Here is a 21,699-nt window from a genome sequence, read left to right as displayed (position 1 = left end):
GGGTTTTCTATACCCTATTATAAATCATTTGCTATCACACTTGCTCCATATATGGCCCGGTTCTTCAACGCCCTCAGACAAGGGGGACAACTAGACTCCTCACTTAATATGGCTCACATCACAGTCCTCCCCAAACCCAATAAAGACCCCAGCTCTGTAGGTAATTACAGGCCTATATCTCTTATCAATAATGACTTAAAGTTTCTGACTAAGATCATTGCAGACCGCCTGGCTTCCTTTATTAGCTTATACATTCACAAAGACCAAGTAGGATTTATTCCTGGAAGACAGGGTCCAGATCAAACTAGACGTGCGATAGATATAATTTCTCTCCTCAACTCAAATTGGGATGGAGGCCCATCCAGACAAAGATGTCTATTGTCCCTAGATCTCCAAAAAGCTTTCGACTCCGTAAACTGGAATTATATATTTAACATTTTACATAGATGGGGATTTGGAGACTCCTTTCTGAATGTTCTGCACGCGCTATACTCTTTTCCCACAGCCCAGGTGCGTCTGCAGGGATTTTACTCTGAGTCTTTCCCCATTTCGAGAGGTACAAGACAGGGGTGCCCCCTATCCCCATTGATTTTTGCCATAGCAATCGAATCCCTAGCAATCGCCATCAGATCTAATCCTAACATTCAGGGGGTTCAATGCGGCTCCCATCACCACAAATGTGCGTTGTTTGCAGACGACATCCTAATGTTTATATCGTCCCCCCTGACTTCCCTCCCCAACATATGCCGCCTTCTTGACGAATTTGGATCTATCTCAGGTCTTAAGGTAAATTATGACAAGTCTCAAGTGCTCAACATCAACTTACCTACTCCTTTGCTGGCCAGGCTGAGGGAGAGTTTCAGATTCACGTGGAATGAAGCTCAAATAACATACCTGGGGATTAAATTAACCCCCAAGATAGAGCTTCTTTATCAAGCTAATTATCCTCAGCTATACCAAAAACTGGAAGAGGACTTGACCAGGTGGTCTGGGCTCTCGTTATCCTGGCTTGGCAAAATAAATTCAATTAAAATTACCCTTCTCCCCCGCATCCTATATTACTTTAGGGCCCTCCCAATCCCTATTGACAAAGCCTGATTAAAAAAATTCCAAGCCAAAATTATAAAATTTATTTGGGGCAAAAGAGGTCATAGATTCTCAAAATCAATCTTGTTTAGAGCCAAGACTGAAGGAGGACTAGGCTTACCTAACCTACTCTGGTACTTCCAAGCAGCCCACCTTGCTCAAATCTCAGCAGTTTACTCCCGCTGGGAACAACCCGACTGGGTACATATTGAAAGGCTGGCAGTACCCCTCCATACCATAGACTATCTCCTCTGGTGCCCTAATAAACTAAGACCTTCAATCCTATCCCCGACGCTATCACACTCTTTCCATCTCTGGGATTGCCTACGGAAAAACAACCAGATTTCATCTCCTATAGAACCTCTTAAACACATATTTCATAATCCTGACTTCCCACCGGGGCTAGACATTAAAGCCTTTCGATGGTGGCTAGACAAAGGGCTATACAGGATAGGCCACTTTCTCCGGCCCTTGGGCCCGATCTCCAAATCATATTGCATTAGTAACCTGGAAATGCCCTCCTCAGAATTTTTCAGACTCTCTCAAATCTCAAACTTTTTACAGAAAAAGTGCAAGACATCTTCCCACAAACTATTAATAACTGAATATGAATCTTGGTGTGGCCAGGCCATTGAGCAGAGGGGGGGAATTTCAGTGATCTACAGGGCCCTATCATCAACACAATCCAAGGCACCTTACATGCTTCAATGGGAGGAGGACTTGGCACAACAATGGAAAACTGACACTTGGCACCGAAATTTCGCAAAATCCTTCAAGGGGATTCTTAATACCAGCCTCATGGAAGCTAACGTAAAAGTTATGACTAGATGGTACCTAGTCCCTTCTAAACTAGCTGCGATTTTCCAGTCCTGCTCTCCTCTCTGCTTCAGAGGTTGTGAATTAAGAGGTGACATGATACATACTTGGTGGTCCTGTCCCAGAATACGCCAGTTTTGGCACAAGATCTTCACCTGGATTAACAAAATTACAGCCTTATCCATTCAAGTATCTCCACTCATAGCACTCCTTAACTTCCCAGTCCAGGGAGCCTCCAGGAATACGCAACGCCTCATACACTTTATCCTTCTAGGAGCTAAGCTCACGATAGCCAAAGCTTGGAAGCAACCATATGTTTCCATCCTCATGGCCAAATGAAAGATATCCTGGATTATGAACCAGGAAAAGATGGCCGGCGTAGTCTTGGATCGCTCAGAAAAGTTCAAAATTATATGGGAGCCTTGGGCAGATTTTGTGGGTATATCCCTCTACTAGAGTCCTCAAGAAGCGTCTATGGGACTCTGGGTTCCCCCCAGTCGGCTTCCAATATAAACTTACATATCTTCCTCTGTCTCTTTCCTTTCTTTTCTCCTCTTCCCCCTCCCATACTCACTCTCCGTAAGGTCCCCACCCCCCACTTCTTACTCAAATGATTTTTAACTAGACCAAACACGATTACTCCTATGTAAAAAGGTCTAGCATTATGTTGGCTTTACCACATACTCCTCAAGAAAGGAAAAAACAGTTATATGTTTAGAACATTTTATTCTTTCATTTTTTTCCACTACATTTGAGCTAGTTGCTCGTCAAGACGGTCAAATACAAACTATGCTTATTAGTCTCTTGTTATTCCAAGACCTTTGATCCATCTCGTATGATATCAATACTTGTTACCCTCTACAGAAAGTGATGGGTGTATTTACATGTTTTTTCACAAATTTATGTAACGCAAGGTAAATTACGGGGGGGGGGGGCTCTGCCACAGTAAGTTCCCTATTGGGGTGGTGGAGCTCTCTCCGTCCTGGATCACCCACCTTTTCATATTATGAGGTAACCCGAGTTAAAATAAAAAAGGACTAGATAATCCAGAATTTATTCTCCGGAATTTCCTCCTCACCTACCTGAATCCTTTTATGTATTATTGTTTTCCAAGTTATACCTTTCACTTTCCGATCACTTTAGTAACTACCTGTACTATATGATGATTATCCTTCTGTAACTGTTAAATCATTATTAGCTCCTGAGGGGCTGAGGACCTACTTCATGTTTATTACCTATGTTGTATTCTCTTTTATTTGAAAATAAAATATATTGAAACGAGAAAACTGAAAGCGCTTATCAAAGTTAATGTTAGCTTAGTGTAAAAACTGAAACAATGCTTAATCACCCGATATGCAATTTTTAAAAAATTCCCTGCACATGGCTGAGTATTCAAAGTAAGCTTTACTTTTCTAATCTTAGTTTACTGTGCTTAATGAAGACTTTGCTAAGTTAACATCCTATTCTACTTTTGTCCATCAATCAAATTATTTAGGTGCTAATAAATACTCTGTCTTTTGTTGAATAAGGCACACAGAAATGTGCACAATGAATCAGCGTCTACAGATTTAACCGCTTCCGGACGGCCCCACATATACTTGTATATGTGAAAAAGTGCAGCGCTAATTAAGTAAATAAGTAAAATTATTAACTAATTAGATAGCTGCATTAACACAACTAAATATCCAGAACAGTAAAAATAAATAAATTCCTTCAACCATATGTGAATACACTGAGTCTCACTGTGTAGGTTTTATGTCCACATCAATCCCAAGTGTTGATAACAATCGTGAAAAACAGTTGATCAAAAAGGCCAGAAGATAAATAAAAGTATAGTCCAAAAAAAAACGAAACAGAAGAATATAACCACTGGTGTGACCCTTTGAGATGGAAAGATAGCCAAAAGAACCACCACCATTAGTGGGAGGAGGCTTACCAGAAATCGTTGAGTTGAGGAGGCATATACCATCCAAGTCATAAAAGGCTTGTTAATCGGTAAACCCGATGGGTACAGCTGGTCCTGAATTCAGAACTGTTAGGGCCCTTTCACACTGGGGCGGTTTGCAGGTGCCATTGCGCTAATAATAGCGCCTGCAAACTGACCCGAAAGTGCTGCTGCTTTCATTCCAGTGTGAAAGCCCCGAGGGCTTTCACACTGGAGCGATGCGCTGGCAGGACAGTAAAAAAAGTCCTGCCAGCAGCATCTTCGGAGCGGTGAAGGAGTGGAGTGTATACCGCTCCTTCACCGCTCCTGCCCATTGAAATCAATGGGATGGCGTGGCTATAACACCGGCAAAGCGCCTCTGCAGAGGCGCTTTGCAGTGGTTTTTAACCATTTCTCGGCCGCTAGCGGGGGGTAAAACCACCCCGCTAGCAGCTGCATACAATAGCGGTGCTTTACCACCGACGTCGCCGCCCGCCCCAGTGTGAAAGGGCTCTAAATCCACAACAACGGGCCAAGGCATCAATGGAATGCAGAAGATGTATATCATACTTTCATGTAGAGGACAGAGGCCCGGTACCACGTAACATGCGTAATATAATGAAAAAAACTTGCATAGCGTGATACCGTTTAAAAATAGTATTTAATAGAAAACATTAAAAATGAACACTCACATTTAGATGGTCATAATAGGCATATCATACACATGTACAGGTAAAAGAGCGATGCATGTAGGCAGGGGCGGACTGACCATTCGGGCACCATGCCACTAAGGGGCCCCATCAGGGTTGCCAGCCTCAATAAAACCAGGGACAGTATGTAAAAATCTGTGTTTATTTAAAAATCCCACGATTATAGCTGCCCCGCCTCTCCAGTACCTTTTCAGTGTGTGTATGTGTATTCTGTGTGTGTTACTGTGTGTGTATATTGTGTGTCTGTGTGTGTATACTGTATGTGTGTGTGTGTATACTGTGTGGCCTCATAATCTATTGCCCGGGGGCCCCATAATCTCCTATTGCCCGGGGGCCCTATAATCTTCTCCTATTGCCCGGGGGCCCCATAATCTCCTATTGCCTGGGAGCCCCATGAGTTGTCAGTCTGCCCCTGCATGTAGGTAAGTCCACCAACGTATATTTACTGCGGCAGGGCGGGTGCGCAAAATCACGTACCTGAGCGTGATTTCATGCATGTGGTTTAGAGGGTGCGCTGCTTCCGCTATGTGATTGGACAAAGTGGGAGCCAATCAGCGGGTCCAGCGGCGGCGATGGCCGCCGTGACCCACCGATCATTTAGTAGAGACACTGAGCAGCGGTGTGCTAATGTAAACAAAGCAACACCGCTGATCTGTCAGAGAGGAAAAGTGAGAGATCATGTTTCAGTGAATCCACTCTCCCCACAGTTAGAAACACCTCCCAGGGAACACATTTAACCCCTTGATCGCCCTTAGTGTTAACCACTTCCCTGCCAGTGTCATCTATACAGGGTTCAGTGCATTTTTATAGCACTGATTACTGTATTGGTGTCACTGGTCCCCAAAAAGTGTCACTTAGGGTCAGATTTGTCCACCGCAATGTTGCAGTTCTGCTAAAAATCGCAGATCACAGACAGTAAAAAAACAAAAGTCCCTAAATCTATCCCGTAGTTTAAAGACGCTATAACTTTTGTGCAAACCAATCAATATACGCTTATTGGGATTTTTTTTATCAAAAATATGTAGCAGAATACATATTGGCCTAAATTGATGAAGAAATTTGCTTTTTTACTTTTTCTTTGGATATGTATTATAGCAGGGTTTTTTGGTTTATAGCGCAAAAAATAAAAACTGCAGAGGTGATCAAATATCACCAAAAGAAAGCTCTATTTTGGGGGAAAAAAATGACATTTTGTTTGGTTACAATGTCACACGACCAGGCAATTGTCAGTTAAAGCAATGCAGTGCCGTATCGCAAAAAATGGCCTGGTCAGAAAGTGAGTAAAACCTTCGGGAGCTGAAGTGGTTAATTAATAAACAAGTACAGCAAACTAGATGTATTTTGCAGTTTTTTTTTCTTTCCATATTAGAGCCAGAAATTTTGTTTTAAGTCTGTAAGGACAAAAATTACCCATCTCTTAGTTGAGGGACATGGACACCTAGAAAGATGCTTACAAGTATAACTAAATATTGCAAGAAACTTTTGCTCCACACTATCAATTTTTAGTTACTATATACATAAGCATGTGCCATGCAGTGTACATTCCAGCTCACTCTTAGTAAACTGAGAATAGAGACACATTTCAGGGAAATGTAACTCTTGTGAGCATGTGCAGGAGTTACATCATCAGTGGCTGTCTTATGACCAAAGTAGCATTGAGGGACCCTGATAGAAGCAGCAGGGAGATGGTGGCATTGCCATACATAGAACAGCAACTGTTGGAGGAGGCACTGTGTGAAGTAAGTATGCCATTTAGTGATGGGCATATTTACCCAGGTTCAGTTCATGAAGGATCCAGTGAAACTGGTTCAAACCTGAACTTTGCAGCAAATCCTATTTAAGTCTATGGGGAGCATACCCTGTTTTTAAATTCTGGCCATTTTTGGGTTAAAAAGCAAACTATTGACAAAAAAAAGACAAAATGTGCCAGACACTGCTATGTAGGGTATTTAATACCTTCTCACCCAGGCCAATTATGAAATTTCTCTCCAACATGTAAAAATCTGTATTTTTTTGCTCGGAACCCCCAAACATTATATATATTTTTTTGCAGAGACTCTAGAGAATAAAATGGTGGTCATTGCAATTTGCTATGTCACATTGTACTTGTGCAGCGATTTTTTTAAATGCATTTTTTTGGGGAAAATACACTTGTGAATTTGTTAATGAATTTTAATGCAAAAAACACAATATATAACCCTTTTTTTGTGTAATATATAAAAGATGATGTTACGCCTAGTAAATAGATACCTAACATGTCAAACTTTAAAATTGCACACACTCGTGGAATGGCGCCATACTACGGTACTTAAAAATCTCCATGGGTGACGCATTAAAATTTTTTACAGGTTACCAGTTTAGAGTTACAGGGGAGGTCTAGGACTTGAATTATTGCTCACACTATAACGTTTGCATTGATACCTCATGTGTGGTGTGAACACTGTTTCCATATGCAGGCGTGACCTGCGTATGTGTTCGCTTTTACGTGTGAGCATGAGGGGAGGGGGTGCATTAAAATTTTTATTTATTTATTTGTTTATTTTTTGATTACTTTCATTCCTATCACAAGAAATGTAAACATCTCTTGTGATAGAAATAAGTCATGACAGGTCCTCTTTATGGAGACATCTGGGGTCTATAAGACCCCATATATCACCCCTACCCTGGAAATCATGATATTAAAAAAAAATTGATCTCTGCTTTCTAGGAAAAAAAATGGCAGTGTTTATATCTGCCAGAGCTAGAAGTGAGGTCATGATGTTGCTTCTGGTCTCCCAGGGTCATAGAGATGGCTGGAGACCATTCGGTTACCAATGCAAAAAAGAGTTTCACATTTTCAAAAGTTTTCATACCGTACAACAGGTGGGGGAGTCCAATTATTGCAGCTTCAAAAGTAAAATGAAAAAACAGCAGTCATTTAATTTGCATGCTTTTGAGATGCCTTTAATGGGGCGTACACACGGTCGGACTTTTCGTCTACAAAAGTCCAACGGACGCAGACGGACTAAAGCTGGCTGGTAATCCGATCGTGTGTGGGCTTCTCCGGACTTTCAGCAGACTTTTTCAGCCTCAAATCCGACGGACTTTAGATTTGAAACATGCTTCAAATCTTTACGTCGTAACTACGACGGACCCCGAAATCCGCTCGTCTGTGTGCTAGTCCGACGGACAAAAACCCACGCTAGGGCAGCTATTGGCTACTGGCTATGAACTTCCTTATTTTAGTCCGGTGTACATAATCACGTACGAATCCGTCGGACTTTTGTGTGGTCGTGTGTAGGCAAGTCCGTTCGTTAGAAAGTCTGCTGCAAGTCCGCCGAAAGTCCGCCGGAAGTCTGTCGGACAGGCTGTCGGACTTTTGTAGACGAAAAGTCCGACCGTGTGTACGCCCCATAAGATGTACAGTATGTGATATTACTAAAAAGTACAGTTTTTTTCTCAGCAACACCATATTTTGAATTCTGGCATCACATATTTTGTGAGTCTGATATGTGTGTGACAGCACTGGACCGATAGAAATGAAAGTTGGTTCTAATAGATCTACCGTAAAATGATTTTTCCTTAAAATAAACAGATCCATGGTTTAAATATAGTATAAGTGGATATACAAGAAAAAAGTCACTTCCAGCGCTAAGGAGTCTTCTGTGGTAAAAAGCAACAGGACATTGATTTTCAAGAACTAGGTGAATGCTGCCCTCCTCAGATGGGGTGAAACTACAAACACAAAACGTCACTCGCCTCTTCCAGCGATACTCGGGAGGATGGAGCCTCCCCTGCATTGTTTGCTCTGCATTGGACGGGTGGATGGCCCGCCAGCCATGAGAGGAGAGCTCACAGGGCTAAAGACGGGCGTGCCGTGGCAGGAGGAGCTCTGTCAGCACTCCGTGTGAGGAGTTCCGGCTCTGTCACTTCCAGGTACAGATGCACTCGTGCTTTTGCTCTCCTGTTATCCCCATGACACCGAGGGATGTCTCCTGCCATCTAGCAGACATTTTTGCTGTTTCTTACATAAATGAGGGGTAAGTCACCATTTACATTTATTACTCACAACATTCAGAATTCCTTTACTAATAATTATTTTTATATATTAAGTAAGCCCCTGTTCTCTACCTATTATTATGTTTGTAGTAATTATTTAATTACCCAATTGTGTAATCATACGATACATACACATATAAACACAGGGGTATATCCTAATTAATTAATTAATAATATATTCTTTAAATTATTATTTATTTATTTTTTCTCATTGTCTCCACCCCCAGTTTCTGAAGGTGGGGCTCTATCACCAATTAATCATTTCCTGTTTTCCAAATAAAGCTCTTGTCTTTGGTTGTCCAGAGTAGCTTAGCTCTAAGGAAGGGGTTGCCTCCCTGAAACACGCCAGCTTTTACCCTTTCTTTGATGTGATACGACGCTTGTCCGTGCCATTCAACTTTGTGTATTTTTAGGCTCATTGAGAGTTGCAACATTGTGCGTACCCATTTTTTACTGATTTTACTATCCAATAAATGTTTTTGGTAATGCACTGGGTGTGCACGCCTTCCATTTTTGTTTTGTCTTTATAGTATAAGTGGACCCTGTTCTGTTCCTAGGCTGCTACCTTTCAACAAAGCAACCAAAGAAACGCTTACCAGATGGCAAATTTTTGGATGTGTACTGAGGAGCACCTGGGACAAAAGTTTAACTCACTTGAAGGACTTTTTGAAACATGTAATGGTTAAAGATCATCAAATAAATCAAATGTGTTTTGTGAGAAAAATCCTCCTCCTTCTTCAAGGCTTAAGCAGACCTGTGTTAAGGATTGATTACAACATTAAAGGTAGTTGATATCCTCAATATCTAAAGGGAGGAATGCTTGCACATGACCTCCTGCAGCCTGTCAGCTCCATCTCAATATATACTCTAGAAGAGCAGGTAAAAATTCACTGAGGTTAAGCACAAACACACCCTGCTGGGGCAAGGCCCAGGAGAGAAAAAACCTTCTGCAAAGTTTGCTCCAAATTGATTTTGGTATCAGATATTATTACTAATCACTCTTACACACTGCAACAGCAGCAGTTAATAAAAATCAATACCAGGAACCTAGAAAAGTATACAGAGCACAAAAAAACTTAGCAAAGCTCAGGCTGGCTGCAGTCTAGCTGTAACAACACTTAATTTAACTAGATACACTTCAATTGAAGGTAGGGTCTGCTGAAACTTTTGTGAAAATGCGGGGTTACTACTACTGCCAGTGCAGCGAATCCTGCCCCAGTACCTTTGCCTTATGTCCCGGCAGAGAATCAGAGAAAATCAGATTTGAGTCTACTACTGACTACTGATCCTTTCCTCTGTTTAAGATTTTTCTGTTGAATGTTTAATGTCTATCATTGAATCACAGTCATAGAGCTGTGTGGATAAAAGTTAGAGTAGTGCCTTTTCTGAAATACAAGCAAGGTGTGGTAGTTTTTCCCCTCTTCCTCAGCACGTAAGCGTCAGAATTTTCAGCCAAACAGATCACAAGACAAAGACCTCTGGAACCAAAAAAATAAACCTCTGATCACACGCAATGTGACAAATGCTGGTGATGATCTTTTTTTCTAGCAAAATGTACTTCCCTACATTGAACCTTAGCTTTATCAAAGTCCTCTTTGCTTTATTTCTAAAAATATAGCTCAACGATACAAATTCCCCACATTGCCAAGACGAAATGTCACAATCATCTGACAGCTGTTTTGGGCAACTACAGCACAAAATGTCATCACGTATCATGTCAAAAATGTGTAGCATTGCAGAATGACTCCCAAGGTGAGTATATTACTTAACTCTCAGTACTGGACCTTTGGCATATGATGGGGTTAAAAAACAATTAGATCCCAGTCACTTTATGCCCTGTACACACGATCGGATTTTCCAACAACAAATGTTGGATGTGAGCTTGTTGGCTGAAAGTCCAACCGTGTGTATGCTCCATAGAGCATTTGTTGTTGAGCTTTCCACCCACAAATGTTGGCTAGCAGGTTTTCAAATTTTCCGCCAACAAAACTTTGTTGTCGGACTTTCCGATCGTGTGTACACAAGTCTGTTGCACAAAAGTTCGCGCATGCTCAGAATCAAGCCGGAAGCTCTCAGTCTTGTAAAACTAGCGTTCGTAATGGAGATATCACGTACCTCTTGTATGTCACTACGTTCGTAATTGTTGGCCAACATTTGTGTGACCGTGTGTATGCAAGACAAGTTGGAGCCAACACCCTTCGAACAAAAATCCACGGTTATGTTGTCGGGAAAGTCCGATTGTGTGTGCGGGGCATTAGACTTTATTGATTATTTCAAATTTAGTAACCTGTGGGATGTAAACTTTGTATTAATTAACAGGCACCAACATCCCAACAGATACTTGTTACTGTTAAAAATGTATTTATTATTCACACTTTATTCATGTATGAATTCAACTTTAGGAGGGAGGGTTAGGGATACAGTATACCCTAAAAATACCACTGCCAGCAGAGTTTAGTTTTTATTTAGTCATTTAAGAGTTAAGCTCACCTCTACTACAAACATAAATACACATCTTTTTGCAGTAAAAATTGTGCATGTTTAATTTTTTTTTAAAACAGGAGCCTGGAAAGCATTGCACTCAGCAGATTGTGAGGGCAGTATCAAGCTCCTGCACACTCTGCCTACAGCTCTGTTGCCCATAAGTCTGTGGGTGTCATATACTATAGCGCTAATTACCACAAATTAGCGCTAAAATGGTATTCACTATAGCGCTGGTAAAAAAATACTCCCAAAATCGAATTTACTATAGTTCACTGAAAACAAATAGCACACAAACCCTTATAGGGCGTACACACGGTCGGACATTGTTCGGACATTCCGACAACAAAATCCTAGGATTTTTTTCCGACGGATGTTGGCTCAAACTTGTCTTGCATACACACGGTCACACAAAGTGGTCGGAAAATCCGATCATTCTGAACGCGGTGACGTAAAACATGTATGTCGGGACTATAAACGGGGCAGTGGCCAATAGCTTTCATCTCTTTATTTATTCTGAGCATGCGTGGCACTTTGTCCGTCGGATTTGTGTACACACGATCGGAATTTCCAACAACGGATTTTGTTGTCGGAAAATTTTATCTCCTGCTCTCCAACTTTGTGTGTCGGAAAATCCGATGGAAAATGTCCGATGGAGCCCCCACACGGTCGGAATTTCAGACAACACACTCCGATCGGACATTTTCCATTAGAAAATCCGACCGTGTGTACGGGGCATTACTCTGCTTAAACTTGGAGTAGTGCACATGGAAATAACGTTTAGAGCATGATATAATAGCCTAAATGGTACTGAAATATGCAGTATATTATTTAAAGATAATCTGCTTTTAAACTGTATGAAAAAGTGATTTCTACACTGAAATATCTTTAAAAGTCTGAGGAGAGATAAATTCCCCATCTCTGTACAACTAGGTGCCAACACAACTGAGCATGCTCAGACCTGAAAATAGCTCTCATTTTAGCTCCAATTTTTTACAGGGCGCTATAGTAAATACCAAAATGAGCTCTGTGTTAAAGAGCGTTTTTTGGGAGTGAAAAACGGCGCTATTATAGTCCAATGCAAGTTTTAGAAATTCATTCTAATGGTACAATTGTAACTTCCCCAAATAAATCCTTTTAATGTTGAGATGAAATGTATCTTTCTCTGAAATAAATTTCCCTTTGCCACATTGTTGCTTCTACTTAATCTATTTTGTTTTTAAGAATGCTAGAATGTGGAATGTTTTGCTGTTTTGGTAAACTATATTTTTCTCTGTCACTTTCACTTGTTACACTCCATCTCACAATAATCTTTACCCAAACTCACACAGGTGTCTTTACAAACCACAAACAATACCATTGCTGATGCAAATTTAAAATAAGTCACAATTTTTTTGTGTTTTTTTTTATTCATTTCCAAACAATCATAATTTGAGCCAAAAAAATGTGATATGTTTACCAACATCAGAAATCAAAATATAATTCCCAAAAATTTGAGGGTAATATCACTATTTTACACTCACCCACAAAGAACCACCAAATATCACAGAATAAATCAAGAAGAATAACTCTTGATTAATGTAATTCCATCACCTGTATGTGGCCGCTCTGTGACCTAGTGGTTAGAACTTCTGCTTAGCATCCCTGAGCATCTGGGTTTGGATCCCAAACATGCCGCTTCATGTAGAGAAGTTGTCTCATCTCCCTATTATGTTAAATAGGGATGAGCCGAACACCCCCCTGTTCGGTTTGCACCAGAACATGCGAACAGGCAAAATATTTGTTCGAACACGCAAACACCATTAAAGTCTATGGGACATGAACATGAATAATCAAAAGTGCTAATTTTAAAGGCTTATATGCAAGTTATTGTCATAAAAAGTGTTTGGGGACCTGGGTCCTGCCCCAGGGGACATGGATCAATGCAAAAAAAGTTTTAAAAATGGCCGTTTTTTCGGGAGCAGTGATTTTAATAATGCTAAAAGTGAAACAATAAAAGTGTAATATCCCTTTAAATTTCGTACCTGGGGGGTGTTTATAGTATGCCTGTAAAGGGGCGCATGTTTCCCGTGTTTAAAACAGTCTGACAGCAAAATGACATTTCAAAGGAAAAAAAGTCATTTAAAACTACTCGCGGCTATTAATGCATTGCCGGTCCGACAATACACATAGAAGTTCATTGATAAAAACGGCATGGGAATTCCCCACAGGGGAACCTCGAACCAAAATTTAAAAAGAAAATGACGTGGGGTCCCCCCAAAAATCCATACCAGACCCTTATCCAAGCACGCAACCTGGCAGGCCGCAGGAAAAGAGGGGGGACGAGAGAGTGCCTCTCCTGAACCGTACCAGGCCACATGCCCTCAACATTGGGAGGGTGCTTTGGGGTAGCCCCCCAAAACACCTTGTCCCCATGTTGATGAGGACAAGGGCCTCATCCCCACAACCCTGGCCGGTGGTTGTGGGGTCTGCGGGCGGGGGGCTTATTGGAATCTGGAAGCCCCCTTTAACATGGGGACCCCCAGATCCCGGCGCTCCACCCTGTGTGAAATGGTAAGGGGGTACTTTTACCTCTACCATTTCACTAAAAAACTGTCAAAAATGTTAAAAATGACAAGAGACAGTTTTTGACAATTCCTTTATTTAAATGCTTCTTCTTTCTTCTTTCTTCTTTCTTCTATCTTCTATCTTCTATCTTCTATATTCCTTCATCTTCTTCTGGTCCTTGTCCTCATCAACATGGGGACAAGGTGTTTTGGGGGGCTACCCCAAAGCACCCTCCCAATGTTGAGGGCATGTGGCCTGGTACAGTTCAGGAGGGGGGCGCTCTCTCGTCCCCCCTCTTTTCCTGCGGCCTGCCAGGTTGCGTGCTCGGATAAGGGTCTGGTATGGATTTTTGGGGGGACCCCACACCATTTTTTTTTTAAATTTTGGCACGGGGTTCCCCTTAATATCCATACCAGACCTGAAGGGCCTGGTATGGTATTTAGGGGGACCCCCACAACATTTTTAAAAAAAAATTTTGGCCGGGGTTCCCCTTAATATCCATACCAGACCTGAAGGGCCTGGTATGGAATTTAGGGGGACCCCCACGTCATTTTTTTTAAAATTTTGGTTCGGGGTTCCCCTGTGGGGAATTCCCATGCCGTTTTTATCAATGAACTTCTATGTGTATTGTCGGACCGGAAATGCATTAATAGCCGCAAGTAGTTTTAAATTACTTTTTTCCTTTGAAATGTCATTTTGCTGTCAGACTGTTCTAAACACGGGAAACATGCGCCCCTTTACAGGCATACTATAGACACCCCCCAGCTACGAAATTTAAAGGGTTATTACGCTTTTATTGTTTCACTTTAAGCCTTATTAAAATCACTGCTCCCGAAAAAAACGGCCATTTTTAAAACTTTTTTTTGCATTGATACATGTCCCCTGGGGCAGGACCCAGGTCCCCAAACACTTTTTATGACAATACCATGCATATAAGCCTTTAAAATTAGCACTTTTGATTTCTCCCAGACTTTTGAATTTGCCGCGAACACCCCAAATTGTTCGCTGTTCGACGAACTTGAGAACAGCCCATGTTCAAGTCGAACATGAGTTCGACTCGAACTCGAAGCTCATCCCTAATGTTAAACATGACTTCTGTCTCAAGTCCTAAAACTATGTCTAAATGTAGTATTTATGTGTAGGAGGGATCCACCACCATTGTAAATCTTGCCAGATACACTATCTAGACAAAAGTATTGGGACACCTGCCTGTCCACACACATAAACTTTAATGGCAGCCCAGTCTTAAGCCTTGTACACACTATCCGATTGTTGACAGACTGTTGTCCTAAAATCCGACCGTTAGTACGCTCCTTCAGACAATTGTTGTCCAACTTTCAGCTAACAAATGTTGCATGGCAGGCTAGTAAATTTTCGGCGGACAATGGTCTGTTGTCAGATTTTCGTATCGTCTGTGCACAAGTCCATCACACAAAACTCACCAAGCATGAAATTAGCAGAAGGTGCCCAAAGGGTGGCACTCAAGAGCTGAAATTCCTCGTAGTACGTCACTACATTGGTGTTTGTTGGCCAACAATCATGCACCATTAGTAAGACAAGTTCCTGGCACATGCCCTTTGGACAAAAGTCTGACAGTTCCTGGCACATGCCCTTTGGACAAAAGTCTGACACTCTGTTGGCCAACAATCTGATATTGTGTACCAGGCTTATGTCCGTAGGGTTAAAATTTGATTTGGCCCACCCTTTGCAGCTAGAACAGCTTCTGGGAAGGCTAGGAAGGCTTTCCACAAGGTTTAGTGTGTCTATGGGAATGTTTGACCACTCTTCCAGAAGTGCATTTGTGAGGCAAGGCACTGATGTTGGATGAGAAGGCCTGGCCCGCAGTCTCTGTCCTAATTCAGCCAAAAGGTGTTCTATCGGGTTGAGGCAGGCCAGTCAAGTTCCTCTAACCCAAACTCTCTCATCCATGTGTTTATGGACCTTGCTTTATGCACTGGTGTGCAGTGAGCTTGGAACAGGAAGGGGCCATCCCCAAACTGTTCCCACAAAGTTGGGAACATGGAATTGTCCAAAATGTCTTGGTATGCTGATACCTTAAGAGTTCCCTTCACTGGAACTAAGAAGCCAAGCCCAACCCCTGAAAAACAACCCCACATCATAATCCCCCTCTACCAAATGATTTGGACCAGTACACAAATCAAGGTCCATAATGACATGGATGAGTGAGTTATTGTGTATATTGACAAACGCCCAACTAGGGCTGTTTGTTTGCTGAAATTCTTGTGCATTTTTCCATCAAAAGTGGGTTTATGTGACCATGCTGTCAATGTTGTGTGTGTATGGTTCCTGTCTGACCATGCAAACATGGTTTGGGAGCATCTGCTGATCTTCTACTCTTTAATTTTATTGCCTAATCATGTACACAGAAATGCAGCTTCCAGTAGAACATACTCACCAATGTATGTATGTGTGTGGATTGTGGGCTGGTGGTGGGTGCTATATATTGGATTTGTGAATTTTTTAATATTATGCTGGAATGCTCTGTAAGAGTAATGACTGTTAAGTATGTTTCTATTATCTTGCAGATAAAAATGTGGGCTGGTGGGTGAGTTGTATTATGAAATGTTACCCGTTATACACTGAAAGTAAAGCTGTGTCCACTCTAAGGTGCAGACAAAGTTTAGATTGTAAGCTCCTATGAGCAGTGCCCTTAAAACCCAATTGCTAACTGTTTTGCTAAATGTAGCAACATATATCCTGTAGAATATTTTTTGACGCTAGTAAATGAATGTACATAATTTTGTTTCTGATGGCAAAATAAAAGTACATTATTGAGCTTGTTTGTTGTGTTTTTTTCTCTTTTCTTTCTTCTTTTTAATTAGTTTTGGGGGTGGTGGTTTTGGGGAAGTGCAATATCTATCTTTTATACTTTATAAGTTCTATATGTATTTGTGCACCAAAAAAACTAATCTCTTCAGCACACCTGCAAGTAAATGATAAAGGTGGAATCTTTATATAAAAAGGCTGTGGAGAATTGCAGGTAATGAAATCAGCTGGTGGATAGTCAGTGTTGTATGTGTCAGCCCTCATTCACATTGGCGTGATTTCACATGCGATTTGACATGTCAAATTGGCGGCAATTGCACCGCTCTACTTGGTGTGTCGCTGCAATTTCCAAAAGTAGTTTCTGTACTACTTTTTGTCGACTTCGGGGTGCGATTTTTATTGACATCAGTGCAGAAACCTGCACAGATGTCTCTGAAATTCCCCCCCCGCAGTCGGGACTGACATGCGGGAATAAAATCGTGTGAGTTTAGCTGAGCTTGCACGATTTCCTCCCGCTGACAGTGTGAACCAGGGCTCAAACTGGGCCTTTGTCTTTGTAATTCACCTTATGCTATCCCAGTGACACCATTTCTTATCAAACTCCCTTAAGTTTACCTTCAAATATCATTATATGTAGAAATACAGATTCGCATATCTGCAAATAAACTAAAATTTAAAAAAATTCTAATCATGGTTGCGATCAAATATTCGCAGCTGCAATCAAAAGAGCGTGGTTTCACCTTCTGACCTGGAAATAAGTCATTGTAATCATCTGGAAGTTCCTGTGCTGGTCAGGATCTCCATCTAGGTGGACATGGCGAGGTCCCTCTTAAGCAAAGAGGAGGTGCTGCTCATTTGCCGGGTAAGTAGTATAGGATATGTACTTGTGCTTACTTAATGTGGGGGTGGATGTGGTAGTTAGATTTGGTGTGGGTGGCGTTCATTGATTTGTTTGGCATCACCACACATTTGCTTCTGACCCATGTGCACACATCACTTCCTGCATTTGTTCTGTGGATGTAAATCAGTAAGGACTATGCAAATAAAAATGAAAGCTCATTTCTATTAAAATATATATGACTTGTTTCACAGTTGGGTGATTTTTCCAGCAAATTTAGACCTCCGAGTTGCATGACAAGTTGTACTCCCTGATTCTCAATGATAACCATTCATATCTGTGCTACTTAAAGTTGCAACAACTTCAAAGTAGTCCCTGTACTACTTTGGTGTGACTTTCATGTGACTTGTGGTACATAGGGCACAATATTACACAGGAGTTCCCAGAGGTTGGGGCCAATTTGCAGCAGCAAAATGGCAGCAAAATAATGTGACTTTTAGGTCGCAGCAGTGTGAATGAGATTCGTGGATAATACCTTTGAATTAGGCCCTATTCTCACTTGTGCATCCAGCAAGTGGGTCAAATTCATCCCTGCACTACCTTGCTTTGACTTTGATGCGACCTGAGGTCCATATACTGCAAGATTACGCAGGCATTGGTTGCACAAGTGCAAATGGGGTCTAATTCAAAGGTGTTATCAATGAATCTCATTAGATTCCTTTCACACTTGGCTGAGTTTTCATACAACTTGAGGTCCATAAGGCCCTTTTCACACTTGTGCGACCTGAAAGTCCTGCAATTTTGCAGCGCTTTTTGTGGCAAATTTAATGTAATTTGAAGCAATGCCAGTGTAATCTTGAGGTCTATGGATGCAGGACAAGTCGCACAAGTGTGAAATGGGCCTTAGGGCCGGTTCACACTGCTGTGCTGTCCGACATCAGATGTGATTTGCCCCACACTGCAAATCACATGCGATGTCTGTGTGATTCAAACTCAGCCATACAGATTGTATGTTTGAATTTGCATCGCATTTGGACAAAACCCACACAGGATCTCGCAGCAGATTCGGATCGCATGGGTGTTGTCTGAATTTGCAGTTCGCTCTGCGATATGCAAACTGATTTGAGGTGTCATTAGCTTTCTACTGACACTCCCAGCAGTTCGCATATGGCAGTGTGAACTGCCTGCTAGTTGTATGCAGGAACCTGCACTGGATTCGCAGGGTTCCCGCATCGCTCCAGTGTGAACTAGCCCTGACCTTAGGTTCGCAACTTTGCATTTTTTGGTGCATTTTGCAGTTTGCAGAAACACTCTACAGTCCATTTACCTGGTTTTCTATGGTACTAGTTCACACCTATGCGTTTTGTGGCCAGTGCATTTTTGGAAATTGTCGGGGACTTTTTTCACGTGATTTGTGGGTAATAGATTTCAATGGAACCACACCAGAAAGACACCACACTTTGTTTTGCATTGATACATGTCCCCTGGGGCAGGACTTGGGTCTCCATACACTTTTTATGGCAATAACTTGCATATAAGCCTTTAAAATTAGCACTTTTGATTTTTCATGTTCATGTCCCATAGACTTTAATGGTGATTGCACAATTTTTTTGCCTGTTCGAAAGTTTTGGTGCGAACCAAACCAGGGGTGTTCAGCTCATCCCTTCCCAATAGCCAATGGCACATGAGCATGGTTGGCACCCTGATATTAATGCCTCAAATGCAAAACATTATTGTATAGAATGAAAAGAATCAAACATTGGTAATAGTATTTTCTGTGTATGATTGTGCTCAGCTCCATAGTGTAGTGGTATGCCCTGCTACCTTCAAAGATTTAAGCCATGGGTTTGAATCCCACCAATAGTATCACCTCCTGAAAATGTACATTGTACTCAGTAGCATAATTAGCTAATGCACATCAGTTTGGTTTATTCCATAATTTTAACTCTTCAAATGCATGCAATGGTATGTAATTATTCAATAATATTATGGTGTGGAATTCCAAAAATCCAGCTATTCAAAAATCAAGGAAAAAAACGACGTAGGGTCCCCCCAGTGCATACCAGTCCCTTCCGAGCTGGTATGGACTTTAAGGGGAACCCCACGCCAAAATAAAAAAGGAAATTGACATGGGGTCCCCTGAAAATCCATACCAGGCCCTTCAGGTCTGGTATGGATTTTAAGGGGAACCCTGCACCAAAATGAAAAAGAAATGGCGTATGGTCCCCCTCAAAATCCATACCAGACCCTTATCTGAGCACACAACCTGGCAGGTCAGGAAAGGGGGGGTGGACGAGAGTCTTTTGTCACGTTTCACTGCTTTTTTTGGTGAATGTGCAGGGGTACAATGTACCCCAATACCCATTCACATAGGGGGTTAGGATCTGGGTGTCCCTTTGTTAAAGGGGGCCTCTATATTCCAATAAGCCCCCAGCTCGCATACCCCCACAACCACCGGGCAAGGGCATCAACATGGGGACAAGGTGTTTTGGGGGCCTGGTATGGTTCAGGAGGGGGTTGCTCGCTCGCCCCCCCCTTTCTTGATTTGCCAGGTTGCGTGTTTAGATAAGGAGCTGGTATGGATTTTGGGGGGACACCTATGCCATTTTTTTTTACATTTTGGCGTGGAGTTCCACTTAATATCCATACTAGACTTGAAGGACCTGGTATGGACTGGTGGGGGAAACCTACGCCGTTTTTTACTTTGATTTTTACTACAGCCGCGAGCAATTTTAAATTACATTTTTTTCTTTAGAAATGGAATTTTGCTGCGGTACAGTAATAAACATGGGAAAGATGCACTACTTTACAGGCATACTAAAGACAACCCCAGGCACATTATTTAAAGGAATTTTAAATGTTTATTGTTTCACTTTAAGCATTATTAAAATCACTGCTCCTGAAAAAACATCCGTTTTAAAAACATTTTTTCCAATTGATACATGCCCCCTGGGGCAGGATCTAAGTCTCCATACACTTTTTATGCCAAAGAACTTGCATATAAGCCTTCAGTGAGACTTTGGATTTTGCAGGTTTGAGCCCCATTGACTTCCACTATTCCCACATATGTGATCTGACAGGCATATTCGCCGGACAATAGTGCTGCTTTCCATTTGCGCCCAGTTTCTGAGAGTTGAAGTCATAATTGGCCTTAATTGGGCTCTATTTTCCAGGACGGCAGGATCATTTATTGGCGCTATAGTAAATGACCCCCATGGTTTCTTTCAAAGTGGGTTGCCTTGACACCAGTGTTGCATCTATTTCTACTTGCTCACAAGGATTTGAAATAACATTTTTATCTGATAATTTAAAATGTGTTTTGTTTCTTTAAAAGATGTTTATATTTATTTTTCTTCCAGATGGCTATGGAGAATATTTTGGTATGACTATAGGCATTGTGAAAGTGGAACCAATGCCTCACAAAATAGAAAAAAAAGATGCATGAGAAAAATGCACCCTCCCATGCTGCAAATGTTCATGAGCAAGAAGGTAAATGGAGACAAATATGCCAAGAATTCGTGAAGAACCCAGTAACACTATTGTTGTGTGTTTACACACCTTTTGCTGATTAATTTCAATATGCTACCTACAGTATATTTGCTAATAAAAAGTTTAACAAGCATCCAGCCTCCAGTTCTGTTAGTGTCAAAATGAAATGATGGTAGAGCTGTGATTGCCTTAATATGTGGACATCATGGACAGATTCTGGGAAGCCAGTGACGACATTTCTGATGAACATATTTTCATCACAGACAACCTGTATGTTTAGGGAGTGGTAGCCCCTCCCCCTATTATCAGAAGGGGAAAAAAAAGGCACATGGGTACAGTCTATGACACCCCTGACATTGGGAATCCCAGCTACAGCATAGAATTAATTCTTAATCTGATCCCACTCGTGACGTGTGTTAGGCAGGTAGACATATTTGGGGCAATTGGGTGGAAACTCTGCAGGCCTTTGCAAGCAAACGTGAGAAAGATGACTGTCATACCCCCGCAACCTCTCCCACTACCATCCGACAGATTAGGAGGCCTTGCCCAGAAAGTGCAGGACAGCTAGCCACTTGGTCATGGGTGGTGAGAAAAATGACTGTTATACCCCCACAACCTCTCCCACTACCATCTGATAGGATAGGAGGCCTTGTCCAGAAACTGCAGGACAGCTAGACACTTGGTCATGGGTGGTATGGCATGCCTACACAGTGTGGGGGAGTACAGAAAAGGTCTTGTCACGGAACGTCCCACACTCCGATAATTAGCTCATGTTAATTAGGTTAGCTTTGAGTCAGCCTGGTGTATAAATGTGTGGGAGATCTCAAAATAAAGAGTAGTTCTGATGTATTCCAAGACTGGTGTTGTCTAGTTCTTGGGGTTCCTATAGCCAGATCCATTGGACTCGTGTTCCAGAACTTAGGAAGCGGTATATGACGGAAGCACTCAAGCGGAGTGTGGGGCGTTCTGTGACATTGGTGGCA

At 41.8% G+C, this 21,699-nt stretch overlaps 1 long non-coding RNA gene across 1 annotated transcript in view; it reads left to right on the top strand.

Moving 5' to 3' along the window:
- LOC141148053 (uncharacterized) overlaps positions 1-20,849 on the top strand; it is a 32,970-nt gene extending 12,121 nt beyond the window's left edge. Inside the window, exon 3 of the long non-coding RNA XR_012245160.1 lies at positions 20,587-20,849. This is a non-coding gene — a long non-coding RNA (uncharacterized lncRNA). The remainder of the gene's footprint in view (positions 1-20,586) is intronic.
- Positions 20,850-21,699: the final 850 nt, after the last annotated feature.

This window comes from Aquarana catesbeiana, linkage group LG01 (assembly GCF_042186555.1).
Source record: "Aquarana catesbeiana isolate 2022-GZ linkage group LG01, ASM4218655v1, whole genome shotgun sequence".
Taxonomy (NCBI): domain Eukaryota; kingdom Metazoa; phylum Chordata; class Amphibia; order Anura; family Ranidae; genus Aquarana; species Aquarana catesbeiana.
Note: the sequence above shows the minus strand (reverse complement) of the source record. Positions and strands in the feature narration are given on the sequence as shown.